Here is a 26,033-nt window from a genome sequence, read left to right on the forward strand (position 1 = left end):
GTATCAGACATACACATCTTGGGTAAATACTACCAGTCCACTAAAAGCAGGATCTCACAGATAAGAAAGTGAAAAGCTTCTTTCCGAGGAGAGGCTCGTTTAGCTACTCAGTTAGCTATCCTAGATAATGGCATTTATTTGGCTTCCATGTGTACTTTAAGGCATACCAGCTACTGTATAAACACAGTCCTTGATTTAAAAAAAATATATACAATGTGTTAAACTCTAACATATGCCACTCTAATATGGTACTAGCATTATATATTGAAGTTTATACTGCATACAGTGGTACCTCTGGTCACGACCGTAATTCATTCCAAAACTCTGGACTCGACCCGAATGTAATTTCCCCATAAGATTGTATGTAAATACAATTAATCCGTTCCAGACTGTACGAACTGTATATAAATATACATACAGTATATTTTTAAGCACAATAATTGTTAATTATACCACAGAATACACAGTGTAATAGTAAACTAAATGTAAAAACATTGAATAACACTGAGAAAACCTTGAACAACAGAAAACTAACATTGTAAGAGTTCGCACTCGCTGTAAACACTTTTTTTTTTATGAGTTTTAAGCACAAGGAAAAAAAAATTAAATGCCACTTCTCTTGCAAAACTTTTCACACCATCCTCTACTGGCTTTAAATTCCTCACCTTCGCCACTCGAAGAAGGATTTTTTTCAGCAAATCACCATGAATCTTTCTGGCTTTCTCGCATGAGATCACCTCGCTTATGCTATCCCCTGCAAGCTGCTTCTCGATCAACCACACTAGCAACAGTTTTTCCACCTCTTCCAGGCACTTGAGGCATCTGCTTGGTTAACATTGTAACTCCTTTTGCAACATCAGCTGCTTTGTTAAGCCCTGTATTCGCAAACAAAAGAAAATGGGAAACGGAGAATGGGAAATCATTGGCACATACGAACGCACATAGGGAAACCGGCCGCCAGTGTTTCTGTTTGCCACCAGAGCGTGTGGTCGAGAACAGATGAAAAATTTTGGCAAACTTTTTGATCGTAACCTGATTTGTACGTATTCGGAAACATATGTGACCAGAGGTTCTACTGTATCTGTTTAGAGAGAATACAGACGTTTATATCTTTTGTGGAATGTCCATGTTTAATTGGCCTTTCTATGAACTGTATGTAAGGTACTGTCTGTATAATATAGTTGTATTATATCTGAAGCAGAAAGGAGTTTAAATTAAAATCATTTATTAGATTAGTTAAGCCCCATATGGTCCATTTTGTGATTGAGGTGGAAATTTCAGCTTTAATCTCAAAATGTCCATTTTAATCTCATAGTCTATTTTATCGTTAAAGTAGACCGTCGTAAACGTCATCTTAAAACTGACCCACTTAATCGCTACGTGCTTCTCTGGCTTCCTCCTGAACTGACAGCAGCAAGCAGGAATCGCCACACAGAACACATTAAACTTATGACATTCCAGCTATCTGCACATTTAGAATCCTTAGATTTATACTTGATATCACTTTCAAAAAGTATGTATATTACAAAGTATGTGTATATTAAGTACTTCATTTAATTAATGAACACTGTTAATAATTACACGTGGAAGCGGCACAGTGGCGGGGCGGTAGTGTTGCTGCCTTGCAGGGAATCGATCTCCACTTGTTCCCTGCCTGGAGTTTGCATGTTCTCCTGGTGGGTTTCCACAGTGTGCTCTGGTGTCCTTCCAAAGACATGAAGGTTTGGGGATTTGGTGATGCTAAAATGACACAAGTGTATGTATGTGCTTGTATTCACCTTGCGATGAGCTAATGCCCTTTCCAGGGACTGTTCCTGCCTCGTGCCCAATGCTTGCTGGAATGGGCACATGCCTGGATTGATGGATGTAATCATTAAACATCCATCCTTTTCAGAGATTTTGTGGCAAAGTGTCCTCAGAATTTAATAGATATTTCAGGGAATTCACAACACAGAGAATCCAAATATTTTCTCACCATGATGATATCTCACATTGCCACCTGGTGGAATTTTACAGATTTACATAAAGTACGCACGCAGGTATAAACAGCAGTAGCGTATACGGGAGCATGTGTCGCGTGAAATATAACCCAGCCTTAACATCAACCACTGAACTCATTTGTCAAGTGATGTGCACAAAAACTACTTGTATTAAGCCCAAATGCTATAAATTTCTTGGACAATTAAATTTAACTCTGAACTTGCTAGCTAGCTGCTGTGGAATAACAAAAGGCTCCCCAGTATGAATCTTGACATTTGTAAGTCAATTGGGATAGAAGCATCTAGTTAGTAAAGAAAAAATTCCTCAAATAAGTCATTTTAAGAAAACAGGTCACCTTCACTGTTAAAAGCATTTTCGTTGTTATTGAGTTCTCAGTACTACAGTGTTCCTCCAACTTAATAAAAGACGTGTCTTTGGTTAATTGAGTTGTTCTGTCCAGGGATGGTCCCTGTCTTCAGCATAATAAGGCTTGCGTGATAAAGTAATTAATAATTATTGAATATTTTAACCTCCTCATTAATGATAAGCATATAGTAGGTTATTTTTTCAATAGTCTTTTTCATCTACAGGGTTAAACAAAACTTTTTTTCTCTTTTGTTTTCTTTGTAAACCCACTTACACAGACATGCCAAAGGTTTCATTTCGCCCATTTCAAATACTTCACACACACCTGCAGCACAAAAATTAAGTCTCACTCCATGAATTAACGTGGGATGTGCAAGACTCATGCCCAAAAATGTCTATTATAATAAAAAAATCCAGGGACGAGATCAGACATTTTTAGCCTGGGACGAGACATAACTTTCTCAGAGAGATAGTCTCATCTCGCGGGACATGAAAGTTTGTGCCAAGAGATTTATTAACCATGCCCGAGGCCGGAAATAAAAGACAAAGAGTAGATGACAAAGTAGAACGTTGTAAAGAGGTTCAAAAACGTTGGCGTGATACACATGCAAAGCAGGTTAGAGATAATGAAAGTATTAAAATTTGAAAGTCTCAAAAAAAATAATAGCAAAGATCGCATTAGCACAAACAAACAGAAATTATTACTCGGTGAAATAACAGATCAGTGAAAAGAGATTGAATATACTGTTCGGATTTAAACTTGAAGTCCGAGACTTGTAGATCATCCAATTCATGTTGCCATCAGGGAAAAGTAGTGTTTCTTCCCAATGAAGTGGCGTATCCGGCACAATTAAAAGATTTGTTTGGTGAAAGTGAAATCCACATACTCAAGTGGCAGAGATGCGAAGTGGCTGGCGCTTAGCGCTTGCTGGTGTTGGAGGTTTGGCGACCGAAGCAAGCAGGGGAGTAAATACTACACACATTTAGTCAAATGCTTTGTCAGAAAAAGTTACCAAATGGTCAAATATCCTAATAAAGAAAATCGATGCAAAGTTACCTGCCTTTTTTTGTGTTTATTGTAAATGCCACCTTAGTTTGATCCTATAAAAAGATTCTCGAGTGAAGCTGCCTATTAAAGCCTATTGTATACTAAAACATCAGCAGATATAGCAAATAAACGCCATATGGTTTCTATGCTTATCAACAATCACTGACAATTACTATATTACTATAATTTCATACTCCATACGACCAAATTTGCTTTTTTACTTTAATTGAACTTAAATAGCAATTTTAAGAGCCTTTTCAATGTTAGGAATACTTTTATTAAGCTGTCTTTGGCATCGCACACTTTCTACTAATCTAGGTATAGCTCCAGAATGTCCTATTTTCATTCTCATTGCTTGAAGTTTTGGCAGAGATCACCCAAAACAGTGATCATTAGTTTAAAAATACTGTTCCAAGTTTTATGCAACAAACAAAAAAGCATTAAAATAAAATAAAAAAACACAAGGACCTGAATTATTTTTAATCCTGTGTCCTCAAGACCCCATGACACACATTTTGGAAAATTAAGTAAAGGTTCCATTAGACATCAGGACTCCTTTTTTTTCCCCTAAATATTTTGGTCAGCTGGTGCAGGTTGTGTATGCATAGTGGTTAAATTATAATTAATAATAATAATTCTTTGCATTTATATAGCGCTTTTCTCACTACTCAAAGTGCTCAGCAATTGTAGGTTAAGGGCCTTGCTGAAGGGCCCAACAGAGAAGAGTCCCTATTGGCATTTATGGGATTCGAACCGGCAACCTTCCGATTACTAGTGCAGATCCCTAGCCTCAGAGCCACCACTCCGCCTATAATTGTGCAAACACACACACACCCACACACACAGTCAAATAGATGAAGGTATAATATGTTGTACTGCAATTATGTTGGGTACCTAGCAACATTGCACAGGATAAGATTAAATTCCAGGGCATATCAGGCAGTTAACGCAGCACAAGACAAGGTGGAGGCATTGCAGTAATTGTTAGATCTACAGTAAGTTAGGCATCAAAAGAATCCCAACTGATTGTCCATTGTCTTTTGAGTGTCTGGCTCTTACACTAATAATGAAATATGGTCCTATCTTACTTGTTGATTTCTGTCTCCACCTGAATACAATGGGTTTTTCTTATCTGATCTGACAAACTGTTAACCCAGTTAATTTCCCTTTCCCAGAGAGTCATTCTTCTTGGCAATTTCCACATCCATACTTGCATTCCTACTTGTAAACTAAGAAATGAATCCTGGTGGACTGTTTTCATTTCAACATGCTGATTTTCCTACCCATGCTGGTGATCGTATATTAGACCTGATCTGCACATCTGGCATATCTGTCGGCAACACATATAGCAGTGATTTGAAATTCTCTGACCATAAAGCTCTACTTTTCACTGTTTTCTTTAACTCTCCCTTCTCTTTACATGTACATTTACTTTCAGAAACATCTGTCCCTCTCTCCTTGCTGGATCCATTTCTAATCTTTTTCACATTTTTTTTCATATAAATTAACTGATTCAAACAATTTTTGAAACTTGTTTAGCATGGTAGGGAATTACAATGTTGTTGTTTTTTTTTATATTTTATAATGAAAGTAGCTATTAATTGATTGAATGAATTAATTTATGTGTGCCCCACGATTTTATTTAGTCGTATATAACCACAAAAATTGTGGTTAAAGAAAAATTTATTTTTTGCTTTTTATTACATTCATAACTAAAGTAAATAAAATAATTTTATTAAAATTTATATTTTAATTTTTTTACTTAGTTTTTGAGTATTTTGCAAATGATTTCTCTTTAATCATTTTTCATGAACAGGAAGCTTCTTTAAAAGTACTGTACTAAATAATATATCTTCTTTGCAGAATTGTTTGAATACTAAAAAGAATTATATTTTGGTCTCTATTTTTCTGATCAGGCTCTTATGGGATTAGCGTTCGGTCACTGCAAAAAAATAAAAAAAAATACTGACAACAGAACGACAAGCTTATGCCAATACTTCCTCGCCGTTATCCTCAAGGCTATTCCTTCACAAGAGTAAATAAGTACAGTTGGCACACATATTTACCCACTCCACTCACTGGAAGAGGCAAGTGGGTGCAATCCGATGCATCTCTCACTTGTATGCTCCTATATCTCATTATATTCTCTAAATGTCATTGTTGTGTGTGCGTTAATTGGAATTGTACAGCCATTGATTACGGCAAAATTTATTACATAATTGCATTGGTTTTGACAGATTATTGTATTGTCATCAATACTGAACACATATGAAAAATTTGAAGAAATTTGCTTCACCAAAAGTGGGTTTAAAATCAGTTGCATGATTTGACAAACAAAGAGATAGAGGAGTCAAGTTAAATAAAATTGTTTAATAATAATAAAAATCTAATTCTCTCTAAGAGGATCTGTTCAACATTTTTTTAAAACCTGGCAGGATCTAATCAATATTATTTTAGAATAAGCACTTGTATAGGGGTGAAAGACTCCTTTCTCTCTATACTACTCTCAAAAAAGTTTTACTCTGACTGATGGCCTTCCCACTGTTTCATGGGTGGAGGTTAAATTGAATTTATATTTTTAAGTTTGACTTGATTGTATGGAATGTCACATATTTCAAATAAATTCAATAAAACTTTTATATAAAAAAAAAAAAATAAAAAAATAATCTGTTCGGGGGGGGTTTTAACTTAAAAGAAAAAATACCAGGTATATCCATGTTATTCAAAAGACACCCTACAAAATTACTTTGATATAAGATCAATACTTTCCAAGACATAGCCAATTTTGTTAGGGGAGTGGGGTGTCAAATTTGATACTGCTTTATTTTGCATCTACGGTTTTGCCATGTTTAGGCTTTCAAAAAGCATACTTCTAACTGATAAAGCCTGCTGAATTTTTTTTTCCATGTTAGATACCTATACAGGGCATTTCAAAAGGTTATAAACAAACAAGAAACTGAATCAGGGTTTGACCAGCAGACCTCTCAAATGTGAGAAAATTCATTTTGGGTCTAATTTTCAGACCAGCTTAATGGACTGTGGGAATGTCCAGAACATTTTTAGAACTATTTTTCCAATACACTACATGCATGGCTGCATTTGAGTCCCAATCTGGGTACTGTAAAATCAGAGCATGCTCCAACCTACATTGTCATTTCTTTGTCAAAAAACATGTCTTATTTTTCTTATGTAAATTTTTCATTTTTAATTTTCTATTCCAAACATGGGTTAAATTCATCATTTATCAGTAATAATAATCATCAAGTTCTTTACTAACTCAGGTATAGAATTAATGGAAAAAAATAAATCACCAAAGGCACATTAAGCACACCACATGAACAACAGCAGCTTGATTTATCATTAAATTCAACACAACTTATAATGAAATGTTAACATCCAGGCAGTGAAGCAGCAGGAATGCGACCCATTTAATTTCTGTTTCAATCAAAGTGCGGAGTGTAGGGCATCTTTGTCTTTGAGATCAAGAAGGTATTGCCTCCCACTGACTGTTGTAGGTGCACTAAGCAGTGCAATGACACACTGTAATGGAACCCCACAAATACCAACTCTAGAAGGCCAATGGAAAGACAGTTTGGATGCATGAAACAGGTCAGGATGTCTGATTCCACCTCTTGCCTTAAATCACACCAATCCAACATTTTCATGCACCCAAAATAACCTCCAATAGGACAATGGTCTAATGTGAGGGACGCATCTAAACCATCAGGAGTGTGAGCGTGACAGGGCAGGATCTCAGCTGCGGCTTCAGTGATGAATATTCGGACAGTAAATTGACTGTCTTCACCAGACACCCAGGTAACTTAGAGTTTGTCATCTTCTGTAGGGATGTAACAGTGGTATTCTCGAGTACCAGGTACTCTTTTGGCCATGGAGAATAACATTCTCTGTTCAGCAACATGAGATAGGACATCGTCATTTGATATGATAAAAAGTTTGACATTTTTGATAACTTACTGATTGAAAAGTCAATGATTACAATTATTGACACTCAGAGCATTCAGCCTATTTTTAGGATAGAAAATAAACATTAAAAATGTGCATAAGAAACGTAAGGTTTATGTTTTGAGAAAGAAGGGATAATGTAGAATGAAAAATATTTAGAAAATTATCTGCACGTTCCCACATGCCATTAGGGTGCTCTGAAAATTAAATTCAACATGATTTTATAGATATGAGAGGTCTGCTTATTGCATTTTTAGAAAGAGTATATAGCCATATGAATATTCTTTACTGGTCACAAATATGTGTTTCTGGGGCATAAACATAGCTAAGCCAAAAACTCAAATTAAATTTTGGTCAATTTCAAGGGGCAGTTTTGACCATGCAGGGACTTCTGGAACAAATGTTTTAATTTTGTCACATACTATACTAATTAATGTACCAATGTGGAAAGTCTGAGCCTGCTCGGTGTTTCAGTTCTTGAGATATGGACTTGAGGCTGGATAAAATTGACACACCCCATTCTCAGTAAACTAGCTATATCTTGAAAAGTATTGATCTTACATTAAAAAAAAATTACAGGGTGTCTCCTGACTAACATGGATACACCTGGTAATTTTGCCAGAATTTTTTGAGTCCATAGTGTGTGGGCCATTGGTTGATTTGACATGGAATGACCCTTATGTCACGTCATGTCACAGTTGACTGATAAGATAGTGTTAAAGGTGTTGCCTTGAAGTCAGTTAAACCTTGCCTGAATGTGTTGAAATGTTTATAATCAGAAAACTGTTGGATGTTATAGCAATTGAAAAAATGTGTTCAAATTCTAGCTTTTTATTTATTTACTTAATACTCATTAATGTCTAGTCTGATGATAGATAGATAGATAGATAGATAGATAGATAGATAGATAGATAGATAGATAGATAGATAGATAGATAGATAGATAGATAGATAGATAGATAGATAGATAGATAGATAGATAGATAGATAGATAGATAGATAGATAGATAGGATGCTGCAGATGTTCTATCAGACGGTTGTGGCGAACGCCCTCTTCTACACAGTGGTGTGCTGGGGAGGCAGCATTAAGAAGAAGGACGCCTCATCGCTGGACAAACTGGTGAGGAAGGCAGGCTCTATTGTTGGCATGGAGCTGGACAGCTTGACATCTGTGGCAGAGCGACGGGCACTCAGCAGGCTCCTGTCAATAATGGAGAATCCACTGCATCCACTAAACAGTATCATCTCTAGACAGAAGAGCAGCTTCAGCGACAGACTGCTGCCACTTTCCTGCTCCACTGACAGACTGAGAAGATCGTTCCTCCCCCACACTATGCGACTCTTCAATTCCACCCAGGGGGGTAAACGTTAACATTATACAAAGTTACTGTCTGTTTTTACCTGCATCTTTATTACAAAAAACAATATTAAAGAGTATCAGTATGCTGCTGCTGGAGTATATGAATTTCCCCTTGGGATTAATAAAGTATCTACCTATCTAGTTACTTTATTAATCCCCAAGGGGAAATTCACATACCCCAGCAGCAGATATTACACCATATTATTAAACCTTTAACTAGGGATGAAAATACTATTGAAATTTAACACTAAGCACCAGGAAAAGAATATAATGATTTTTATCAATATTGATTAACACTTGAAAATATGCTGCACAATTAATTGTTTACTTGCTTCAAAGGTGGCAATTACTGTATTCCATTTGGTACTCCCTTGCATCAGGAATCAAGATGTTGCAGTTACAGACAGCTCAAAACAACAAATAAGTGCGGTAATCAAGCACAGACAAATTCACTAATCATACGTGAGTCGGAGGCACTGACATCACATGAATAAACACAGGTGGCTCTGCTGACCCCTAACAAATTTTGTTTAATGGCTGTACATTCCTTTCTCATGTTTGCAGCAGCCTCTAGAAAATTTAGGAAAATTGACTCGACACTTTTTACATGTTTTAAAGGTAAATTTAGAACTGAACTTGGAATTTTGTTTTCAATAGCAATGATGTTGATCAAATAAGCATACTGCGGAAACTTTTGCATTACTGCCCACAAACTTTTATGCAACTTTCTAGAATTCATCCTTATAGTCCACTATGAGGAGGACACGAAAGATAAGCTACACCAAGTCCCAGTAATGTTCAGTCAGCAACACAGATAACCACCAATTACCAGTTTATGCTATAGTGCAGGTCCATAATCCAGGAGGGTATTGAAAGCAAATTCAGATAAAATAGGCCATCACATTTTACTTATCAAAAGGTAAGGCTCCAATTAAAACTGTGTGCAGCGATGGTTTTAAAAAACGATCAACGCTGAGGCCTATTTATATGTCATCACCTCACACAATTATTTTTCCAAAGCTATGTTGCATTTACTTTACTCCAAATTCAAATGGTTCTGAAACGACTCTTGTTTTATGCAACATAACCAACATCTTGTTAAGTAGAACTACAGAAGCATGTGTGATCATAATGTTTCACTGAGCTGACAAGGAACTTACACCGAAAAACAAACACCTGCAATGCTGCTTTGATTTTTAAATAAGTACACCTTTAATTACATTTCTTTCCTCAAGAATAAGTACATAACTGTTCAAGGACTGAGTCTGCACCAAATACCAAACAGTGTGTTAAAATCTAAATATCCTGCAAGCTTACTATATTTTGGCTGTATAGTAATATCTTTAATGTGGTTACATACCTGTATATTAAAAAGGTCAGGTGGTGTTTATATTTACTTCCACTATTAAAGATTTTGTTATGTACTTTAATTTTTATATACACAAGCAATACTTGCTGTAGTTAATACCTCAGAACCCCAATTTAACAAAACCCATGTTCAACATTTTTCTGTATTTTACATTTTTGTGTGGTGCTGAGGGCTGGGGTTTTAGAAGGAACGTTTGTGTTTGGGGGGGGGGGGGAAGAAGGATTGTTAATGCGATACTTCTTATTTCATACTTATCTGCATACTGAAGAACCTACACCTCCCAACTCACCGACACGAGAAAAGCCCCCACATATGATATACTGTTTCACTTGTCTTGATGTCTAAATACACATGAGCTTTTTTGGGGTTACCCTCTATTTTTGGCTCTCTAGACTAAAAAAAAAAACATTTTAAGGCCATTTTTGGACCTTGTTTAGGATATTAAACCTTTATGATAAAGAGTAAACCAATGGGTGTCTTCAGCAGAAATGAAGAGAAGAACTTGAAGCTGTGCATAACACATCAACTCACTCCAAAGAATCCACCCCCTAATGGGATACAAGAGGTCAAAGTTACTCCTTTTCACAAAAGTTGGGAAAATGGAAATCAGTAATGTAGGCAAGTGGAGAGTCGTTTTACGCTATTTCAAGGTTGCTGACCACAAATATAATACTTTTGCTATTTAATTCTTTGCCGGTGGTCCAAGCCCTCCAAGAGCCACTCCCAGAAAGTTCAAAATGAGAAATTTCAAACATAAGCATATGGGATATCGTTTAAGGCTATTTCATGGTCAATGATTACTATCAATTTACTAGGGATCGGGATCTAGCCATCTATGGAAAACTTGAGAGGGTGAAAAATGACATTTATATTACAATTGAGAATACTTTACATTTTTAAATTAAAGAATACATTTTAATATTTCAATACATGATGCAACTATTCTTGTTTATTCTGTACTTCTATCGCATTAAATAAATGACTCCATTTCTTATGAACACTCCAAATTAGGGCAACTTATGCTAATTCAGACTTTTTAAGATATAATTTATTGCATTACAAAAACACAAACAAGTGTTACATCTTTACTGTAAGAATAAAAGAACAAAACACTAAATTTTTAATGTTTCAACTAACCCACAACACCACATTTTAAATGGTTTAATGCAAAATGAAGGTTCTACTGTACTGCAGGTACAGAATGCAGTTGGTAAATATTTCACTGCAGTGCTGTTAATTGAAATTAACCGTAATAACAAAATCAAATGCAATTACTGTCCGTTATTGTGTCATAATCATGCAAACCTATATATAATAAAACCTTTGGTCACTCTGACAAGTCATGTACTGCCAGCACTGGCTTCAGTGTCCTAAAAGCCATAATTACACTAACCAGGCTTGACAAACACCAAAACACGGATTCTCAAGTTTAAGTGTTTTTTTAATTAATACTTTCCCAAATGCATTTCTAATTGTTCTGGCTGTAATTGTGCTTACTGTTTGGTAATACCAATAGGGCGGTCATTCCTGAAGTTAATGTCAGCTTCATCTACCAGGTGCGCAAAACGAAAACAATAAGATGACAGTTCAACATCAGGCTTGACTCCGGATCAAAGGATGCTGGGCTGTTTGGGAGTTACACCGGGAGGCTTACGTCATTTTGGACCAATGAGAATCACCCAAAGCAAAAAAAAAAAAAATATCTGCAGAACAATAATGGTTGTCTTTTGCATAAACTCCAACTATGTGAGGTTTATTTGTGCAAACTTCCTGTAGAATACTGGTAATAAAAAGGAGGTCACTTTTGCGTATTTCCGTTTATATATCGTGTATATTGTACATTACTGTTTATCAGACTCTTCTGGAAAAAAATGGTAAATAAAAACGGCCATGCTGTCATATAAAGTGTTCGGCTATAAAGTCGCAGGGGGCCGAGACACCGAGGTTCAAACTCACAATGGTAACTTGCTGCTTGTTTCAGACACACATCATGACCACAAATAAAGCCACGCTTTGCTAGCAGCGCCTTTCTCCCCGTCAGGCAAACCCTTACAGTGCCTGACAAGTAAAAACAAATAAACAAACAGGCTCCCACGTCAAAAGTGGTCCCAGAGCCAGAAACTCTGAAGTGCAATCGAGGCGTCATGCACGCGTCTATCCTAAGAACTGCGCACTTAGGAACGCAAGCCTACTGAGAAAGAGTGAGAGTGTGAGAGACAGGGACACCTCCCGGCGCCGCACTCACGTAACCAGCAACGCTCGCGGCGTCGATGTGCCCGCAGTCGTGAGGACGAACGACGGGGTGCCACACTTACAACGGCGACGAAGCATTGGCAGCATCACTACCGCATCCTCAACGTGAACCTGCCATGACAGCAACGCACAGCAAACACGGACGAGGCCTAACATGACGCACAGGCCTCGAGGTGTTTACAGGGCTCCACTGATGGGGCGCCTCGCCGTCCTGACACACCAGCAAGACAAACGTACCCAATGAGTCCCTGCACGCTTACCTGTTTGTTTGTTCGTAGCCTCTGTCCCTCCTCCTCCTCCACCTCCACCACCACCACCGGCGCCACCTCCTCTATCAGACCGAGAAAAATTCCACTGGACACCGTGCTAATAACTCTCAGCCAGGGCACTGTAAACACACAAACCAAACCCCAGCCCACAGAGCTACGCGCACGCGCAGAGCCACCCGCCGACACGCGAGTCGGCGCTACCTGAACATCTCTGCGGAAAGCGGGCGGACTCGTTGGAAAGTGGCATTTGTGCGCATGTGTGCTGTTCGTGCCTTTGCCATTTCTGTTGCATCACATTCGATAGATAGATAGATAGATAGATAGATAGATAGATAGATAGATAGATAGATAGATAGATAGATAGGAAAAGTGTTATATGTAGATAGACATTTATTTACATTTATATTACAATTACAGTCATATTAACAGTCACCTGACTAAAGCATTTAGGCTTTCCTTTTCACATTTTACCATTGGACATAAAATTTCTGTAGAACATAAACATCATGTATACCCAACATTCTTTGAATACGTCTATATAGATAGATACATGCATACATAGTACAAAATCTAGCAGTCTTGGTTTATGGCTATTTTAAATACATGGATTTTTATATATATAATACTGTATATATACTGTATATATATATATATATATATATATATATATATATATATATATAAACTGCTCAAAAATTAAGGGAACACTTAACCATCACAGTTTATCACCAAGTCTCAAGAGTATGGAGGAGATACCAGGAGATAAGCCATTACACAAGAAGAGCAGGACAGGGCTATAGATGGGCATCAACTCCAGCAGCAGGTCCCGTATCTGCTCCTTTGTGTGAGGAGAAACAGCAGGTGCACTGCCAGAGTCCTGCAAAATGGCCTCCAACTTGCTACTGGCGTGCTTCTGACCAACTTTTAGAAACAGATTCCATGAGGGTGGCATGAGGGTCCAATGTCCTCTAATGGGACCTGTGCCCACAGCCCATTACAATGCAGCTTGATTGGCATTTGCCAGAGAATATCACAATTCATAGATGAGAGCAGGTTCATATTGAGCACATGTGACAGATGTGAAAGAGTATGCAGATGCCATGGTGAACGTTATGCAGTCTGAAGGATCATCCAGCATGACCGGTTTGGCAGTGGGTCAGTGAAGGTCTGGAGAGGCATATACTTGGAGGGTTCACGTGCTAGGCAATGTTACCCTGACTACTGTTAGGTACCAGGATGAAATGCTCAGAGCCACTGTTGCTGGTACTGTGGGCCCTGGGTTCTTCCTAGTGCAGGACAATGCTCAGCCTCATGTGGCCAGAGTGTGTAGGCAGATTGTGACTGGCCTGCATATTTCGCACACCTGAATCCAATTGAAAACCTCTGGGACGTTATGTATAAGTGCATCTGAAGCTGCCAAGAAGCACCACAGACTGTCCAGGAGTTCATTGAAGCCCTAATCCAGGTCTAGAGGAGATCCCCCAGGACATCATCTGCTATCTCATCAGGAGGATGCCCACACATTGTCAGGAGTGCATACAGGCACGTGGGGGCTATATATGTATTTAACCCAGCCACAGGAGATGCACAAATTAGTTTGTTTCTTTGTGCCGGATTCCAAGCCCGAATAAACGGGGAGGGTTACATCAGGAAGAGCTTCCAGTATAAATTTTTGCCAGATCAATATGTAGACAACAATACAGACTTCCATACCGGATCGGTCAAGGCCGGGTTAACAATGGCCGCCACCAGTACTTTTAGCCAACAGGGTGCTTGCAGAAATTGGGAAACTGTTGGCTGAAGAAGGAGAAGAAGAGGGGAGGAGACGTGTCCGGAGGCAGGAGGAGAGGAGGAAGGTAAAGAGAATGGAACTGATGGTAGGAACTTTGAATGTTGGCAATATGACTGGTAAGGGGAGAGAGTTAGCCGATATGATGGAGAGAAGGAAGGTTGATATATTGTGCGTGCAAGAGACAAAATGGAAGGGGAGTAAGGCCAGGTGGATCGGAGGTGGATTCAAATTGTTCTATAATGGTGTGGAGGTTATTCTAAAGGAACAGTATGTCAAGAGTGTTTTGGAGGTGAAAAGAGTGTCAGACAGAGTGATGATTATGCAGCTGGAAATTGGAGGTGTGATGATAAATGTTGTTAGTGCATATTCCCTGCAAGTTGGATGTGTGATGGAGAAGAAAGAAGAATTCTGGAGTGAGTTGGATACAGTGATGAACTGTGTACCCAAGGGACAGAAAGTGGTGATTGGAGCAGATTTCAGTAGATATGTTGATGAAGGGAACAGAAGAGACGAGGAGGTGATGGTTAGATATGGTGTCAAGGAGAGGAATGAAGAAGGTCAGAGGATAGTGGATTCTGTGAAAAGGATGGACATGGCTGTATTTTAAGAGAGAGAGGAACACCGGGTGACATACAAGAGTGGAGGAAGATGTACACAGGTAGATGATATCCTAGGCAGGAGGGTCGGTCTGAAGGAGATTGGAGACTGGAAAGTGGTGGCAGGGGAAAGCGTAGTTAGGCAGCATTGGATGGTGGTCTGTAGGATGACACTGGAGATCAAGAAGAGGAGGAGAATGAGGGCAGAGCCAAGGATCAAATGTTAGAAGTTGAAAAAGGAAGACTGCAATGTTGAGTTCAGGAAGCAGGTAGACAGGCACTAGGTGGTGGTGAAGAGTTACCAGACAGCTGGGCAACCACAGTTGTGACCCTGTGTTAGGATATAGTGGGTTGGAAAATGACTGACTGGGCAACCAGAGCAGAAGTAGTAAGGGTGACAAGAAGAAGAGTGCTTGGCATGACATCTGAACAGAGGAGGGTGGAAAAAGAAACCTGGTAGTGGAATGGGGAAGTACAGGAAAGCATACAGAAGATGAGGATGGCGAAGAAGAAGTGGGATAGTCAGAGAGATGCAGAAAGTAGACAAGAGTACAAGGAGATAAGGCGCAAGGTGAAGAGAGAGGTGGCAAAGTCTAAAGAAAAAGCATATGATGAGTTGTATGAGAGGTTGGACACTAAGGAGGGAGAAAAGGACCAATTGGCTAGACAGAGGGACCGAGCTGGGAAAGATGTGCAGCAGGTTAGGGTGATAAAGATGGAAACGTACTCACACGCGAGGAGAGTGTGTTGAGCAGATAGAAAGAGTACTTTGAGAGGCTTATGAATGAAGAGAATGAGAGAGGGAAGAGGTTGGATGATGTGGAGATAGTGAATCAGGAAGTGCAACGGATTAGCAAGGAGGAAGTAAGGACAACTATGAAGAGGATGAAGATTAGAAAAGCCGCTAGTCCAGATGACATACCTGTGGAAGCATGGAGATGTGGAGTGGCAGTGAAGTTTTTAACCAGATTGTTTAATGGAATTTGGAAAGTGAGAGGATGCCTGAGGAGTGGAGAAGAAGTGTACTGGTACTGATTTTTAAGAATAAGGGGGATGTGCAGAACTGTAGTAACTACAGGGGGATAAAATTGATGAGCCACAGCATGAAGTTATGGGAAAGAGTAGTGGAAGCTAGGTTAAGTAAGAAGGTGATGATTAGCGAGCAGCAGTATGGTTTCATGTCAGGAAAGAGCACCATAGATGTAATGCAATGCATCAGGGATCGGCTCTGAGCCCTTTCTTATTTGCAATGGTGATGGATAGGTTGAAAGATGAGATTAGACAGGAGTCCCCGTGGACTATGATGTTTGCTGATGACATTGTGATCTGTAGCAAGAGTAGGAAGCAGGTTGAGGAGAACATGGAGAATTGGAGATATGCTCTAGAGAGGAGAGGAATGAAGGTCAGTAGGAACAAGACAGAATACATGTGTGTGAATGAGAGGGAGGTCAGTTGAATGTTGCGGATACAGGGAGTAGAGTTGGCGAAGGTGGATGAGTTTAAATATTTGGGATCAACAGTAGAAAGTAATGGGGACTGTGGAAGAGAGGTGAAAAAGAGAGTGCAGGCAGGGTGGAGTGGGTGGAGAAGAGTGTCAGGGATGATTTGTGACAGACGGGTATCAGCAAGAGTGAAAGGGAAGGTCTACAGGACGGTAGTGAGACCAGCTATGTTATATGGGTTGGAGACGGTGGCACTGACCAGAAAGCAGGAGACAGAGCTGGAGGTAGCAGAGTTAAAGATGCTAAGATTTGCATTGGGTGTGACGAAGATGGATAGGATTAGAAATGAGGACATTAGAGGGTCAGCTCAAGTTGGACAGTTCGGAGACAAAGTCAGAGAGGCGAGATTGCGTTGGTTTGGACATGTGCAGAGGAGAGATGCTGGGTATATTGGGAGAAAGGTGCTAAGGATAGAGCTGCCAGGTGAGAGAAAAAGAGGAAGGCCTAAGAGGAGGTTTATGGATGTGGTGAGAGAGGACATGCAGGTGATGGGTGTAACAGAGCAAGATGCAGAGGACAGAAACATATGGAAGAAGATGATCCACTATGGCAACCCCTAATGGGTGCAGCTGAAAGAAGAAGATATAAAATTATAAATAAAAAATAAAATTATATTTGTCACATAGACATTATACATACAGTACAATATGTAATGAAATGCTAAGTTGCTCAAGTCCACTGACTATGGCTTTAAGAAGGATTTAAAAGGGCAATAACAATAATGCATAACTTTATAAATATTAATAAGCATTAATTGAATTTTAAATATGTGATAAATAATAAAAAATAACTAAATAAACAAGTAACAATGTAAGAGAATTGACAATCGGGTGTCATGCAGCTCTATACACTTTCCTTATTCAAGATGCAGATGGACTGTGGACAGGAGGTCCTCCTCAGTCTCTCTCAACTGGTCCTCAGGCAGCGTTAGCGTTTACTGACTGCAGTACAGAGAAGAGACCGCTGTTTGGATGGCTGGTATCTCTGATCATTTTCCTCGTCCCTGGTCTGACATCACAATGCTTCCTGTCAGAATGCTTTCAAAGGTGGATGTGTAGATGTTCTGTAGTCAGTGGGAGGTGGTAAAGACTTTGCTGTACCCTCTTTACCAAGATGTTGGTGTGTTTGGACCAGGTCAGGTTCTCTGTGTGGGGGGCAAAAAGGTATCTGAAACTGTCCATCCTCTCCACCTGAGTGCTGTTAATTATGAGGCGATGGTAGTGCCTCTACTCTTATTCTCCAAAAGCCAACAATCAGCCCCTTTGTCTCGCAGACATTCAAGAGCAGACTGTTGTGCTAACACCTGTGTGACAGTCTCTCCACTTCCTCTGGGTAAGTCTGCTCATTGTTGTTAGAGATCAGGCTTATCATAGTGTCCTCAGAAAAGTTGACAATAATGTTAGAGTCCTGTTGAGCCGTGCAGTCACACATATAGAAGGAGTATAGCTGAGGACTCAGCACAGAGCCCTGTGGAGCCCCCGTGTTCACAGTGAGGGATGATGAAGTGTGGCCACCCACCTGAACAACATGGGGTCTGCCTGTCATCCAGCTGCACAATGAAGTGCTCAGCCGCAGGTCTCTGATGTACTTAGAGGGGATTATTGTGTTAAATGCTTAGCAATGATCCATAAATGGCATTTGCACACAGCTCTCTCTTTGCTGCATGAAGGATCAAGCTGATGGCATCCTTTATGCATACACTTGAGCAATAAATGTGTCAGACAGGAATAGCATTCATTATAAATAAATTCATATAAGTTATAACTGTAAATGTATCTGTCTAGCACATTGAATATTATAAATTTATCCATCCATTTATTTTCAAATGTGCTTATTCAGTTGAAGGTTGCCTGGAGCCCCCAAGTGTGATGTGGCCGACTATGAAGTTGTTAAGGCAGCAGTGCCAATTTCTTCATCCAGTACTAAAAACCAAAGTTGATCATTTCATAAAGTGCACTTCTCTAGTGATCAGCATGTCTCAAGACAATTTGGAGATGTAGAGGGCTACAGTACCTTACTGTTGTTCATGCTTATTACCTTAGGGTCACACAATATGTCAGGGGTTAACCTTAAAAACGGTATCTGTTTTAGTCTAGCCAAAGCACGGGCATTACCCAGATATCTTATATACATACTGTATATATATAAACGTCTATGCGTGGAAGTGCGTGTGTCTGTCCGGCCCGGAAGTGAGAGGTGGAGTCGGGGTGAGGGCTCCACCTCCGAGGAAATGTCTACGTGTGGAAGTGTGTGTGTGTGTGTGTGTGTGTGTGTTTGTGTGTGTGTGTGTTTGTCTGGCCCAGAAGTGTGAGGCTACTACAGCATGAAGCTCAGAGAGTCAGCAAGGCGGTTCCAAGTTAACGAGTCGGAAGAAGAAAACGACCATTGCCAAAGTAAAAACACCAAGAAAAGAATGAAACTCTTATGCAAGGGAGACGAGCACATCGGCAATACGAATCCTCTGAAGAAAGAAAAACTCGCCAAGCCGCTAATGCACAAACGATGTGAGCACGTCGGCAACACGAAACCTCCTAGGAGAGAGATGCCCTGAGTAGTTCCTTTCAATTACCTGACATCTCTACATTTCAATTTTTTTTCTGACAATTTCAATAGTTTCTAGGATCCCGGGCTTTTTACAGCACGGGCTTACACAGCTAGTGTTTGTATAATGGGTTAAAGGTAGGAAAGCAAACGTGTTTTTAAATGATGATCCTTCTGTCATCGTTGGCTGCCCCATCTGTCATCTCCACTACCTCCTAATCAGCATCTCAGCTCTCACGAGTCCAGAATTTGTTCTTTTTGTGCCTGATTGGATTCCATAAAAGCCATAACTCCTTGTTGGGTTGACACCACAACTAGAATAAGAGCGGGCATCCTGGCTGGGTAGGAGCATGGTTTATTACCCTATGGGAAGCCAGAGCAGAATGACAGATGGATTGGCTGATGGGACACAAAAATTAGGGCCCATAATGAGGTGAAAGTATTAAATAATGATGCGATTTAAAACAGGTCATGTTAACAGGTGATTGTTACCATAATTTGGTACAAAAGCAGTATCCACGAAAGGCTGAGTCTGTGAGAAGCAAAGATGGGCACAGGATAAATGCATGAGAAAAAGACTGAAATGTTTAAAAACAATGTTCCTCAAAGAACGATTAGAAGGGATTTGTATATTGCTCTCTCTACAGTGCACATCATTAAGCAATTCAAGGAATCTAGAAGAATTTCAGCACGTAAAGGGCAAGGGAGCAAGCCTAAGCTGAACAACTGTGATCTCCAATCCCTCAGACAGCACTGCATTAAGAACCATCAGTAATTAATAGCTGATACAATCACATGGGCAAGGGACTACTTTGGCAAACGTTTGTCAAGCACTATAATGTGGAGTTACATTCACAAGTACTGCTCAAATCTTTATTGTGCAAAAAAGTAGCCTTATGTTAACCATGTCTGGTAGCGGTGTCGACTTCACTGGGCTCGAAGGCATCACGGATGAGCCATCACACAGTGGAAACATGTATTGTGGTGAGACGAGTCAGTATTCCAGATCGTTTTTGGAAGAAATGGACGCTGTGTGTTCTGGACCAAAGACGAAAAGGATCATCCAGACTGTTATCAGCAAGAGGTCCAAAAGCAGGGTCTGTCATGGTATGGGGTTGTGTCAGTGCCCTTGGTAAAGGTAATTTGTACTTTTGTGATGGCAGCATTAATGCAAAAAAGTATACTGAGATTTTAGAGCAACATATGCTGCCTTCAAGATCATATCTTTTCCAGGGTCATCCATACATTTTTCAATGCAATAAAATACAAAACCACATTCTGCACACATTACAAAGGCATGGCTGCAGAAGAAGCGGGCACACATACTGCACTGGCCTGCCCTCAGTCCTGTCCTGTCCCCAGTAGAGAATGTGTGGAGAATTTTGAAACAAAAAATGTGACAACAACGACCCCTTACTGTTACATACACCTTAAGACATTTTCCAGAAGAATCTGACTAAATAACACCTGAACGCTTCATTTCTTGGTATCCTTAGTGCTCAAACATCTTTTAAGTGTTATGAGAAGAAACAGCAGCATTACAAAATTGTAAATGCTTTGCCATCCCAACTTTCTTTGGTACGTGTTGCAGGTCTGAAATCCAGGAATGAATGTATATTAAAAAATCAAATGAAGATGAGCTGACAAAACATGAAATACAGTATCTTGGGTTCATTCTGTCTGCAGTGAAATAAACGTCAAAGTAAATGACTGCATTTTTTTTTGCCTTTTCCAACTTTTTCTGATTTGGGGGTTGTATGAAATTATAAATTTCAGCTTGTCTTATAGTTTTTTTGTTTAAGATTGAAAGGGTTATTTGAATATTCATAGTGTCATCCATCCCTTCTTCTAGTTTAGCTGAAATCCTCGGGGGTCCATGTGCCCTTGAGCCCTCAACACGACCTTAGTAATGGTCCTCCTAGTAGTTCACAGTCGAGTTGAAATCAGAGGTGCGTGAGACAAAAGCAACAAAGACTCCTGAAAATATCAAAAATGATATTCTTTATTTTAAACACAATGATTGTTCCGGGCGCTGCTGCCTCGCAGTTGGGAGACCTGGGGACCTGGGTTCACTTCCCGGGTCCTCCCTGCGTGGAGTTTGCATGTTCTCCCCGTGTCTGCGTGGGTTTCCTCCCACAGTCCAAAGACATGCAGGTTAGGTGGATTGGTGATTCTAAATTGGCCCTAGTGTGTGCTTGGTGTGTGGGTGTGTTTGTGTGTGTCCTGCGGTGGGTTGGCACGCTGCCCGGGACTGGTTCCTGCCTTGTGCCCTGTGTTGGCTGGGATTGGCTCCAGCAGACCCCCGTCACCCTGTGTTCGGATTCAGCGGGTTGGAAAATGGATGGATGGATGATTGTTCCAGTGCAAAGCCATAAATCTTTTAAAAATTGGGTGACATGCAAAACAAACTGAAACTTGTGTGCCCATCGACTTGAGTCAGAAACAAAAAAATAATAAACACTCGAGGTGGTAAAACTGTGAAGCTACTGTATATACAACATAGCCACCTGCGGCACTCTGAAGTTGAAAACCTGCAAAAACAAATAAAACGTTTCTTCTTTAATCCACTACAAGTTCCATAAATGTAAACACAAAAAAAATGCTATTCACAGTTCTTTGCAGATTTTCCCAGCACAGACTCCCCGGGTTGTCTCGCTCTCCACTCCGTGCGTCTTCTCTTTATCAGCACTGCTGCCAACTAAATGCCACAATACCTTAATAAGCCTGAAGACAGACGGCTCTCTAGTGGTGATGTGCAACAAACAGAACTAACCTGTACTTGTCTTGGTCTCTGAATGAACGTGCTGGTACAACAACATTAAAAAGAGCAAATCTTTTCAAGGCACGCACAGTGAGTGCTACGTTTTTTATTGCATTCCATGACAGTCCAGAACTATCATCATAACTTCACTTAAATGTCTGATGTTGTTAGGAAACAGCCCACCAGGAAACTGTTTCAGCAAAATGGTCATGATGACAACTAGCCAATGACAGACTTGGTAGATGACACCAAGCACCTCCTATTGATCGGTTCACTCTGACTGAGTGACTATGACAGTCAGTGGCGGACCGTCAGGGCCTGCAAGGCCTTCTCTGCTGGCCTAAAAAAATATCTGAATCACAAACTGATGTTAATTATATTTTGTCCATGAATACTTATTAAATAATTCCAAATAGTCTGTCCGCTTCCTTTCATAGCTTTTCCGATATTCGTGCTGCTTCCAGACATGTATTTTCGTATTAAAGCATTTAACCAATCACATTTCAGCCAGCATTTGTTGCCAGGCAGGGTCAAAGTCAATGATGTCTGCCCGGAGGCCTTCACAATCCGTTCTGCAGGCCCTCTAACACAAAATAAATGTCGATTAAACTGTTGCTTCAACCAATCAGATTTTGAGTTGGTGTTACTAGGGCCCTCTAGCAGGCGTACGGCAACGTCGCCGTATTCAGACCGATTGATTAGATAGGATGGTGTAAGTATGCCATGGATGATTTTGCAGGAAAATCTCCCACTGATCTCTTTGACTTCCTTCATCAGAAAAATCTGAATGAGAGCATCATGGGGCAGCTGTACACATTGGTATGTTTGGCGGTGACCATTCCCGTGTCCACTGCTTCTGTCGAGCGGACATTTTCAGCCCTAAAGCGAATTAAAACTTACGGCAGAAATATGACAGGGCAGGTTCGACTTTCAGCATTAGCTTTGATGGCGATAGAAAGGGACTTCGTGATGGAACTGAAGCGCACGGATAATCTGCTAGTAATTGAACTGTTTTTGAGGAAATAGAGGAGGATGGATTTTGTTTACAAATAATCCGAATTTTTGGTGAGTAAAATGTTGCGATTTTCCTAAATAATATTGCAAGTTTATGAGTTATTATTGATGTGTATGTGTGTCGCGGCTGTAGCTGCAGTAGAAAGGAACTTGTTCACCCCTGGTTTGTCTATTCAATAAAGGCATTTATTGTGGCTACAGGAGTTATCTATCTGCGATGCAACGGCTCTTTATACTGTATTTCTGCATATTAAGATGGTTTTTATAACCATAAATTAGTTTTTGAGGGGCAGGTTGATTCAGACGGAGCACTACTGAAGGCCTAGGTGTGAAATGCACGGTCCGCCACTGCTTAAAGGTTGAGAAACGCTGGACTATGACCATCGCAGTACTACACTGACTGACTGAATGAACCAGTATGCCCACTACTGATCTGGAGAACCACTGCAGGCAAGAGACTGGCAGTACAGTACAGTACACTAAACTAGTTCACCGAAAGAATCAGATTGTGTACTGAACTGCAGACAAGAGACTCTCAGTACATTGAATCACAGTTCAGTTCTCTGATGATGGTGGCAGATTGCATCGGAAAGTTTTATCGTGATGTGTGCACTATTCTAAGGTTTTAATTGTACGATTTTTAAATATTTTTTGTCAAAATTGAATAAAAAGGATTATTATTATCATCTATTATATTAAAAAAGTTTTCCATCATGTCTGCGTTATTCAGCCTTGACCATTCCCCTCCACACCGCCCGCCCAGTCCCACCCTGTGACACTCTCTGTGCTAACTTGCCCTCCAATGCAGTCGGTTATAATGGCAATGCAGAAAAGAAAATGATCTATTCAAGAACGTCAAATTTTAGATCATGATAGAAAAACCATCGGCAAGAGCTGATAATGAACGTGGAAACAAAATGAACAAAATAATAAAAATCAAAAACAAAGAGGATCGTCCAATAAACGAGAAAGAGAAAAATATCCCGAACAAAATGAGAAAAGAATAACAAAAAAGCAACATTTATAGAACATTAAGTGAGAGGATAAAGTAATTAATAATGCTGTTTTTGACAGGGCGTTAATATAATTTAATTTTTTATTTACTTTTAATTATGTTTTACTTTTTACTTCTATTTTTTTACTACATTTTATTATCATTGGTATTTAAAATAGACAGTTGCGGTGAAATACTCAACTCTATATAATAACTAAGGACCAAACGGTCTTACTTCCGCGCCCCGCACACTCTTCTACATACCACATCTCTTTGTCTAATGGAGCGGCTGAGCCACAAGATAGAGGCCGACCAGCACTCGCTCCTGGAAGATGGCGAATGAAGTGAGTAAGGGGTGGAGCCCACTAGTTATTATTATTATTTTTATTATTATGTGTCAATTACTTATTTAGTTGCTTGCTTTTTATATTCTTTATATCGTTTGGTGGTTTTTCCACTATTATGATATTTTCACGTACAAACGAGATAAGGGCTATCTGTAATTTTTTCCATTGTGTGGTTCAGAGCTTCCGTACTATTGGTGGTATTGTGTTTATTTTACCGCCCCTTTGTATGGCACTTTGGCTCAACATCTGCTGTTTTAAATGTGCTTTTATAAATAAACTAGGGGGCTCCACCACCCTGCTCGCTTTGCTCGCCAACCCCTGGTCTTGGGTAACCCGAAATACATTTGAAAGAGATTACTGTCTGTCTCTGTAATTGTTACATACTGTATGTATCATGTCCACTGTCACGATATCTGTAGGTCCATGTAATATATGTAAATGAGAATAGCAGTGTAAGTGTTATGTTATGCAAGTATAGAATGTGTTTGAGTTTGCGCAGATCTATGTATGAGATATATTGGAGTGTAAAGGTGTAGATGACGTACATAGGATATCTTTATACACAACATTTGTAGTAAAGATGGCGTGTTGTCCTTGAATGAGTATTCCTTGGTATGGAGTTATTATAATCTTAAAATCACTTATTTACGTTAGTTGAGCTCTTTCGTTTCTGAGCTGAGGCTCCTTTGCTTGCGGTGTATAGGCGCATGTGCCCTCCGTACTATCTCGGGTGTGACCATGCTGTGTTTTGTGGACGTTTGGGGACTCCGTACTTTCTCTGGTTTGACTGTGGGGCGGGACGCCGAAGCCTCTTCTGTTTGTGTTCTCTGTGAGTACTTATAGTATTGTATTACTGTAATGTGATTCACATATGCTGTGGAGTCCGGATCTTTGGGGCTTCTGTACTATCTCAGGTTATTGCTTGCAGTGCTTTAGAAGCGTGTTGTAGGTGCCTGCCCCTTCCGTACTATGTCGGGTTTGACTATGCTGTGTAGTGTGGACGTGTAGGGTTCTGTACTCTCTTTTTGTATCTCCGTCTGTCGAGCTCATTCTTTTTGGAGCCGTGCCTGCTTTGCTTGCGGCATTTGAGACGTGCGTTGTAGGCGCTTGCGTTCATTGATTTTATCCAGGTAGCTCTGTTAGTCGAGCTGTATCGTTTTGGAGCCGTGACTGTGTCTCCATTAGTTATACGTTGTTTACTGTTAGTAATATGGATATTTGCACTTACTGTTAATACAGAGAGTTTTCTGTGGTTGTACTGTTAGTAATGCATCACTGTAATGTGATTCACATATGCTGTGTAGTTTGGACGTGTGAGGATGCCGTATGTTTAATACGGAGCTTCGTATACAGTATTCTTATTACCCATTTGGTGTCGAGCCTGTGTTTTCTGTGGTTGTACTGTTAATATTGTATTACTGTAATGTTATTCACATATGTTGTGGAGTCCGGATATTTGGGGCTTTTGTACCATCTCGGGTTTTTGCTTGCAGTGTTTTAGACGCGCGTGGACCACACTGTAATGTGCTTAATATTGCATCACTGTAATGTGATTCACATATGTTGTGGAGTCCGGATCTGTGTGGTTTCTGTACTATCTCGTGTTTATGCTTGCGGTGTGTTAGAAGCGCGTGGACCATGCTGTGTAGTGTGGACGTTTAGTTCAGAAGCGCGTTACTTTCCCGCACCTTCCGTACTATCTTTGTGGACCTGTGGGGCCTCCGTAGCCTCTTCCGTTTGACTCTGGGGTGCAGCGCAGAATCCTCTTTTTTGTGTGGCTGTGTCGTTAGTCGTTAGCTATGGGCGCGTTGTTGCTTCATTTCTTATTTACGTTAGCTGAGCTCTTTCGTTTTTGAGCCGTGACTCCTTCGTTCGCGG

The 26,033-nt window shown here is 40.0% G+C and overlaps 1 protein-coding gene across 3 annotated transcripts in view; it reads right to left on the bottom strand.

Moving 5' to 3' along the window:
• LOC114657408 (rab GTPase-activating protein 1) overlaps positions 1-12,882 on the bottom strand; it is a 211,885-nt gene extending 199,003 nt beyond the window's left edge. For 2 of the 3 annotated variants that reach the window (XM_028809212.2, XM_028809211.2), the window contains exon 1: positions 12,600-12,750. The gene's annotated coding sequence lies outside the window, so the exon portion shown is untranslated. Of the gene's footprint in view, positions 1-12,599 lie in introns of all 3 variants that reach the window. The other variant, XM_051931762.1, reaches the window with a different exon arrangement.
• Between the last annotated feature and the right edge of the window lie 13,151 nt (positions 12,883-26,033).

The sequence above is a fragment of the Erpetoichthys calabaricus genome, chromosome 9 (assembly GCF_900747795.2).
Source record: "Erpetoichthys calabaricus chromosome 9, fErpCal1.3, whole genome shotgun sequence".
Classification (NCBI taxonomy): domain Eukaryota; kingdom Metazoa; phylum Chordata; class Cladistia; order Polypteriformes; family Polypteridae; genus Erpetoichthys; species Erpetoichthys calabaricus.